The 9,004-nt window shown below is 42.7% G+C and overlaps 1 long non-coding RNA gene across 1 annotated transcript; it reads left to right on the top strand.

Moving 5' to 3' along the window:
• LOC147307107 (uncharacterized) lies at positions 1-9,004 on the top strand. The gene is made up of 4 exons (XR_015126417.1): positions 1-203; positions 1,523-1,646; positions 7,799-7,997; positions 8,271-9,004. It is a non-coding gene; the product is annotated as an uncharacterized LOC147307107 (long non-coding RNA).

Genomic DNA, 9,004 nt, shown 5'->3' with positions numbered 1-9,004 from the left:
TGTTCCTCGGGCGAGAAGTCCAAGTGGCCTAAGCCTGTCACACCCTGCCTTCGTGTCAGGCCTGACCTCTGACCCCACCCATGGCTCCACAGGGCTAATTTGTTTACTTTTAGAGACAGGAAGAGGCAAACTAAAATCCCTTTAGAATTTAAATTAGTGCGGGCTTGAATATGGGCACTCTGTGCATGATAATATATCGCACGGTAGGTTATCCATCCCTGATCAATGGTCTGTTCTTTTAGGCTTCATGTTTGGTTGATCATTACTTGAATCATGACACATTTGCCATAAATCCCAAAGGAAGTCTTAAATTTGCACATTTTCAAACAATTGATATGTTGTTGTTTACAAATGCTTACTATCCGGTTGTTCAGTGATGACGCGACGAATCCTACTTCCGGGTCTAAAGTAGTCTGCGTTTAATATGGCTTTTGTGTTGTTAACATGTTTAATGTTTTGTATTTTCTTCTATTTGATCTCAAAAAGCTCCTAAAACAGTCAGTGATCCCTGTTGACCTCCCTCGGCTTTTATTACCGCTAATCATTTATTTAAGCTCAGTTTTTAAAACCTTAGGATGTAACTACAGCCCAGCCCATGCAGCAGTATATGAATGACTAACCTCGTATTGTGGATAGATTATCTCAGTTGTTCTCCTGGCTGAAGTTTGGTCCTTTTACAGCATCCTGCCATGCGATTACATTTGTTCCTGACCACCGAGAGCACTCACGTTAACTTTTATCGAGTGGAAAAAAAGTTAGCTTGTTTATATTATGCTAACATAGCTGTGTCGTTAGCGGTCACGTAGCACATCATTATATACCAGCTAGCCCAACTTCAGTAACCCTACAAACGTCACTGCTGTTTAGTTTTCTGTCTTCATTTATGCTGGAAGTGATAACAGAGCTGTACGTTTGAATTTGTTTCCAAAACCCCGCAGCCAGGACATGCTATATTGTATTTAGATAGAAGCTAGCGAGCTAACTCCCTGCTAACTTCTAACTCCGTTAAATGTCATAAATTCCGTTTTCATGGATGCCTGGATGTTAAACTCAATTGTTACACCTGGTAGAGCAGAACGCTGATCATTTTATTAAAGATGAAAGACTTTAGACAGTTTTTCAACTCTCAGTAATGCCACAGTGATCGTTTGATATATGGACCTGCAGCGGAGTTTAGACCCAGACACGGCTAGTGACGTCAGACTGAACAATCGGATTGCTTATTAAGTGTTCTGGTTAAAAGAGGACCGCAGATTTTAATTGGGCAATTTGAATCCACCCCAGCTAGATTAAAAATGTGCCATAGGATTTACAGAGCCGAGTTCTGTCCATGTTGTCTGGGTGTCAGAGCTGGTGATGTTATTATGCTACTGTATTGTCACTGGTTAACTGCTAACAGGAGGTCCTCATGAGGGCCAGTGGTTGTGGGGTGATCTTTCATATTTCTTCATTGGTTATGTGATGCAAAGAAGAAGTACCAGGCTGTTGGTATGGCTGCTTCATCTATCCTTTGTTTGTTTAGTAATCTTGGCAAAACTTGAAAGACTGTTCTTGAACACCCACTCTGGATAACAATGGGAGAGACAAAAAAGTTCACAATTCAAGAAAATGCTTGGAACTCGGCAAACAGCCAATCACCTGGAAAGGTAATAGACATCAAATGTATCCATTTTATTGCCAGAATGCACATAGTAACATCCCATACTTGACATTGCGAGCATGTCCCCACATAGCAGTCTTAAAAGCACCATTAAAAACTTCTAACAAGCCATTGACTGAAATTGTAAAATAATGGTCTTTAACGACATCCGAACAGGATTTTTATGTCATACATTAATCCAGAATTAAAATATTAAATTTACATTTTTGATGCTTTTAAAAGAACACACCTTTCTGCTGCAAGAAAAGGCTTTTTAGTGGGTTATAATGGGTATAGGTGAATTTCTCCATACAGAGTTTCTAGTCAAGACTTTTGTTTGAACCCCAAAGAAGTTGTAATAGGAAGATGAAATTCAGATCCTTTTTTTTGGGTTGGATTAGGATTTCACAGCAAAGCAGTAACTTGTCCAGTTTAGTAGACATCTCGTCAAAGCGCTTCCTGCCATACGCAGCACGTTGCATTTCTTGGCCAAGTTTTCATGGGAATAGAAAGGCCTGCTTATGGAGCAAGAGCAATCAGCATACAAATCCTCAGAGACCAAAAAGCCATTTCCCTCTTTCTCACTGATGAGACCCAGCAGCAAGTTCTGCCCCTCTTGCAAACTTTTCCCATAATGAGAGCACTTAGACGTCTCTGACCACACTTATACGCAGCGAAAAGAGGGAGGATTAAATGTGGGTACGTTAGATGAAGGGATAGATACCCACTCTAAATGAAGATATATTGCATATTTGCAGCAGATGAAGTGGCAAAACTATAAAGCAGCACAGAGGTTTAAATAATGAAAAGCTTACTGATCAAAGGGAGAGGAAAAGTGATGTATTTAAGCAGGTCAGAATCTTTAAAAGCTGTTTTATTTATGCGCTTTTTAAAAGAAAGTCATAGTCAATATTTGGCAGCTGTGACATTAACGAGCAAGTATTATAAGGGAGGGGGATTCATAAATATGCATAAAGATATTAGTGGGGTGTTAACAGTAAGCACCTGTCTACTTAACCGTGACAGGAGCTGTGTGAGTGACTTTACAGAGACCCCTCCTCCTGACGGAGCCACATGTGTCCTTCTTTACTTAACGTCGCCTCTCCCTGCCAGTGACAGTGCTACTGACAACCCACACTTGGAAAAAAAGAGAACATGTTTTCAGAGATGTCAAACAGTGATGGTGAAAGCTCAAGGTTAGAGTTGCTCGTTCACTCGTTGGCTGGCACATTCGGCAGCCTGCCTGCCTGCCTGCCTACTCTTCCTTTGCACTCTGTGTATACTGGCTATTCGCATTGTGGAATTAATAATGCATTTTCATATTTTTTTCCCCATCTCAATATGTGGGGAATAGCATAGCATCTGTCAAGTCGAATTCTAAATCCAACTGTCGAAAGTCAAAGGGTTATTCTTTTTTTTTTCTTCTATTTTGTCATTGAGAGCTGAGAAGCTGTCAGGGGTATTAACTTTGACAGTGCATTCTTCTTTACCTCTGGCATGCGCATGATTATGTCAGACGTTTTATTAAAGAGGGTTAATCATCCTTCTTTGTCCCCTCTGTTGAAGCACAGGTTTTTATCTTCCTCCAGTCATAAAATGCCAAAAAACATTATTTGGAATTTCTGCAATAACCAGTTATGCTACCCAAAGCAAAACTCAAAATCACACCTCAGTGGCTGTCCCTTGTTGACAGTAGGTGGTAAAAGCAATGTTGAGGTAGAGGAAGAGAAAGAGAAGCAAGTAGAGTGGAGGAAAAAAGTGATGGCCATCTGGGATGACTCAACATCTATGCCAGGGATTGTTGAATGTAACACGTGCATCTCTAACTGTCACACACTGTAGGATGCCAGGCTCAGACAGATGCAGGACCAAAGGTGCTGTTGTTTACCGCTATGTTCCTTCTCTCCTGCCCTTCCTTCATCCTCCATCCTCCCATTCTCTGTTTATCTCTACGGGAGACAGGCCCCCTCGTGCTTCAGTAACGCAGGTGCTGTGTGGCTGATCTGAATGTGATGGCAGCAAAGAAAAAAAATGTTCTGGCGAGGAGATTGAGAGTTGTAGTGGGTCAAAACCCAACAAGCTGTGCTGGAAGGCCGTGCTCTTTCTCACCTCTCCATTTTTCCTAGCACCAGGTGGTGCATTGCCCGCTTCCACCTGCTCAGCTGAAATGCCACTCTGCCTCCCCTGGACGATCAACATGTGCCATGCAGATTACTTACTAAGGCAAAGAGGCAGACAAAGAGGACAAGGAGGTTGGTAAACATGCTGACCTTGTCACGGCTGACTTGTGCTTCCAGTGTGCCTTTAAAATAACTTTGAAAACTTCAAATGTAAACACAGTGTAAACACAGAGTCGGTGAATGATTTTAAATCATATGCACTAATGAATTTTGGGATACTTTCTGAAATACTTTTTAAAACAATAACTATTCTTTATGTGCTTCATCAAAACACACATTCTCAGACTTGAGAGTGTGTTATATTGTTCTCCCCTTCCTCTCACCCATCCGCTGTATTTGTTCTTTTCTATGTTTTGTGCACTTAAAGACAGAGAGATTTGGGCCTCTTGCACCACTTGGGACCACTGAGAGCCAACCTTCTCAGACTTCTGGCTTCATGTTCGATCAATAATTCTCCATAGAGGCTCCATCTTTGGAGTTTGTTTGATTCTGTTCTCCTGCTTGCCTTGCTACTTACATCACAGCTAAGATGATGAAATTTATCAAACTTGATGCTTTTAACCCAATATGAACTTGAGCAAATTCAGAAACGGGAGCAGAAAAGCACAGCAAACTTGTGTATTTTTGTCACAAATGCAGCCAGTTGTGGAGCTAAGACTAAGTCTTTATGCAAGAGGGAAGGTTTCCCACTCACCATCAGCTATTTGATACCCAACAAAAAAATACCTTTAGCCTGGAAGATGGATGGACTTTGGTTGATCTGACAGAGGTCAATGATTTCCCTTCCCATGTCAGCTGAGAAGTAAACACCGGGACACAGGCAGCTATTTCAGCTCTGTGTCTGGACCCATGAGCTCTGCTGTGAAGCTTAAGATCCCTATCTCTGAGAAAAGAAAAAGAGCCTGCCCGCCGTTCTTTCCCCCTCCCCTTCATCTCTGCCCCACACCACACTACCCCGTCCCCTGTCCTCTTACTTTCATTACGCATTTTTTGTTTATGCTTGGGCGCAACCGTGGCTGTTCCTGATGGTTTGAGGTCAGGCGTGACTGGCCACGGGTTACTCTAAATAAATACACACGGACTAGCCAGGAAGGAGCGGGTAGGCTGTACTTGCTGCCGAATCACCCTTGATTAATCAGCTGGCAGATTCAGGGTGACTTTTTGTGTACACTCTCCACCATCGCCATTCCTTCCCCCCCTCCAATCGACTCCCCACTCTCTCCAACCCACAAACCCACTGAAGGTGATGGAATCAGAGCAGCACAGACAGGGCAATCCAGGCAGCCAAGCAGATGGAGCGTTGCAACACAGTCCTGCATCTGCAATACGCATGATTATAAAACAAAGGCGCGCGTGTGCGCTCCTAAAGATGTACACAAAGGCACAAATAGGATTGCACACAAAACCTTCTGACCAGCTACTTCAGCTTGTGGTCTCTAACTAAAGTGACATAGTACTATTTTCAAGACCATAGTGGAAGCAGACTCATGGCCTGCTGTCTTATCCTGTGGAGCCAGCTAAGTGAATAAAAACGCATTATTACTCTGTGGATGGAGAATCTAATCACTAGAGACCGTCTAGTGATTTGATTAGATTTTTGTAACTCCAGGACTAGATTTTGCAGTTTTTTCAAATAAAAAAATGTGAATGCGTGCGCATTCGCACATACGCTCATAAAGGGATTGTAATGCCAGCAGTTAGTAATAATTATACGGTGCTTTTACAGCGCAGTAGCTTCACTGCAAAAACAGCTAGGTTGAAGTGTCCAATTGATCTGATTTGAAGCAACATCAATATAAACAAAAGCTTTACACACAGCAGGCTATAAGCTATAAAGTGTCATTCTCCACAGTATCCAGCTCTCACTTCACCTTCTTTCACCTCTTGCCTCTACCAGCCCATCAAGTTCACCTCACAGTGGAGTGCACACCAACCGGCACCTTGACTGGCATCATTAGGGGTGGTGCTGTTCTCTCACCTGTCAGCTCCGCTCGACCATGCCTCAGTAGTGCTTCAGATAGACCACGCAAACTCCTGTCACTAACGCTGACCCTTTCCTCTTGTCCAGGCTCTATAGCTCTACCCCTCACCCCTCTTTGCATTCCCTTTCGCCTGCCCTGGCCTTCAGGCTCCTGCAGCTGCCATCCCAGCATCCAGCCCACTTCCCCCCTGCTCCTGCTTCACTTCAAGTTCTCAACCCCGACTTTAGACCTAGCCCCCGGCCTTAGCCCCCCGGCCCCCGTGCCTATGTTGCCCCCAGCATGGATGGACCTATCCTCGGGCAAGGTGTGGCCCCATGTGGCCCGCCTGTCCAGAATACAGGTTATCAGCTGTGATCGCCGCAATAGACTTCTACCCGAACCTGCTGCCCTGAGGGGATGAAGAGAGTGAGAAACAGAGAAGAAAAGAGAGAGTGAGAGTAGACTGAGCAAAAGAGGAAGCTGATGAGTGAGGGGAGAAGTAGAATAGAAAAACAGAAAAGAGAGGAGGTAGTGATAAGGACGAAGTTTTGCCTGGAGGCAGGGATGAGGCAATCAGTACCCCTCAAAACCTAGCAGGCAGTTGGAGACCACCACAGGCATTTCTACAGAAGGAGAACATGAGGGGCTTTCAGGTGTGTGTCAAACACTAAGCAGCATGCTCTCTGTTCTCCGGTTCCTCTCCACAGCAGTGTGTTTTAACCACCCTACAGACAGCCTCCACAAAATCCAAACCAGACAGATCTACTGTTTTTTTGATGAATGCCTGATCCTAGAAATTCCTATAATCCTTTTCTTTTAATTTATCTTCCTTTCATTCATTTTATTTTCTTCTTCTTAACTTTTTATTCATTTGTGCAACTGCTGTGTTTGTTTATCCAGTTACCCTAAATTAACTTGAATGGATCTGATTATTGGGTGCTGTAACATTCTCAGTCCAACAGATTTCATATCTGTTGCTGGACAATTGTAAAACCAAACCATATGCCACCAATTGTTTCAAATTACCCTGGATCCAGATTATCAGCACTAAAAAACCTGTCCGAGTTTGAAGCATCATTAATTCTCCAGCCGTTTTGTTTGGCAATGAGATTGCCAAGAACTCAGTGAGTGTTGGTTTGTTATCGTGGTCGCAGACATTGTAATCAGGCCTCAATAATCACACTTCCAGAAGCGGAATGTGCCTGGGGCCCACTCTAATGTGGGGCACCGCGGACCGCTACCCTGCAGACACACGGGGCTGGCAGATGGAGGCTGCCATTAAACATGGACAATCAAAGAACACAATCGCTGAGCAATATGTCAGACACTGCCAACACAGAGAGGAAAGGGAGTAAAAGATGCAAGGGCTTAGTACAAATTTAGTATCATTATGGGAATCTGCATAATTCCTGATTACGGTGAATGCTGTGCATAAGATCCAACACATGGAACTTGTGCACGAAAAACGTGTCTTTACAAATACATTGTAAGTGGTCACTAAAAAAATATGACTGAAATCCAACCAGTCTCAACTAAAATCACAAGGCCAAAGGCTGCTACTGTCCATAAGTTCTTGACATCATGTCTTGTATGATACTGCTGGACGACTTGCTGAATTTTATGTGGCCTTTTTCTATTTTGCACAACAGGAAGCTCATCGACTTTAGCAGGCTTTCACTAGTTGGCATCAGTTCAACCATTGGTAAATTGCCTTTTGGTATGTGATAGATAAGGTATATAGAATAAAGCATTGTATGAATACTGTTAAATGTGGCTTGTAGCCAACAATGCTATATAAATGCTATTCCCAATGTTCTAGTGGCATGTCTACAGTCTAGGAGCATAAGCAATGACTAATACATGCTCTTTGATGTTGTCTACCAAAAAGGACAACATACTGTGGATTTAATCTTGAATCTATAATTTTATTCACAAAAACTTCTTTCATTTCCTCTTTTTTCCCCTTCACTTCAGACCCTCCGTGTTACGTGGTCTTATGTCCCTTCTCTGTGTTTCAGGACTTCAGGTTCCTGGTGTCTTGGAGGATGACTACAAGTATATCCTGTTTCACTTCCTGAGTGGACAGACATGCGGAGGCCCCAGTTGAACTGTTCGTGGGGTGGTAACCTCTGTAACAAACATGTTCTGCCATAATGCCATATATCTCGAAGTGACACAATTATTAGATATGTCAGCGTTAATGGCAGATAAACAAAGGTGAGCAAACAAAAAAGGACATGTCAGTCACAGCATACAACCACAGACTAGGAAAAGATGTAATGAGGCAACCTGTTAAATGACACCTGAATGAACCTGGCATTGTACGTGCAACCGAGTCATCTAATGAATAAGACCATCAGCAGTTTCAAATCAGACTTTCAGTTTCAAAAATGGTATTTCTGTAAGTGTAAACCTTTCTTTGGAGAGCTACAAATGTTTGTATTTCCTTTTCTCTAATTGTTCTTTATCTGTGGATCATAAATCTCTCAGGGAAGGGCCATTAGGAAGAAAATGGCTGGCAGGGACTTTGCCACAGGGACATTGCCAGTCTATTCCCACACAGAGGATGTCCAGGCACTAACTATAGACACAAGTGTTACAAGTTGCAGTCCATTCACCAGAGTCAGATGACAGCATGTCCCTGGCAGCCCAGGACTTTGATGCCAGCAACAAACTAGCTAGTATTTGGGATTTCTGTAGTTAGCATGGTTTCATTTCCAAATAGAAAAAGAATTGAATCTTAACATAATATCCTTGAATATCATTGTGTTGTGAATATTTTACGGTGTGGCCTGTTTCCTGAACCCCGATGCAATGTGCCTTAATGCACTAGGTATAGCACATGATTCAGTACACTGCTGGAAAAAAAAACCCCAAAAAACAATGGCATTATGCTACATCAGAGCTGTTTCTCATGACTAGCAGGTTTTTATGATTAACATTTAAATTTATTATTTTTTATTGAACTATGCAAGCAGTTCTGTAAGTTGTGTTTTTTTAAGTGTTTAGGTCTTAACCCATGGTGACGGGCAGGTCTGGGAAAACAGCACGGAAAAGTCTACTCACAATCAAATATCCTGCCTTAAGTGTTTCGGGGGAGTTTGTGTAAATAGGACTCTGTGAGTGGAGCTGTAAAATGATTTCCTGTTACAAGCACAGTGGTTTGTTGATGAACATCAAGAAGAACATGACAGGAACTGGCATCATGCAACAGACACGCAAGC

The sequence above is a fragment of the Aulonocara sp. 'chitande type north' Nkhata Bay genome, linkage group LG19, assembly GCF_057382095.1.
Source record: "Aulonocara sp. 'chitande type north' Nkhata Bay isolate Kocher_YH1m ecotype deep benthic linkage group LG19, A_spYH_male_GT1.1, whole genome shotgun sequence".
NCBI lineage: Eukaryota > Metazoa > Chordata > Actinopteri > Cichliformes > Cichlidae > Aulonocara > Aulonocara sp. 'chitande type north' Nkhata Bay.
The sequence above is the reverse complement of the archived record's forward strand: the minus strand, read 5'-3'. Positions and strand labels throughout refer to the sequence as shown.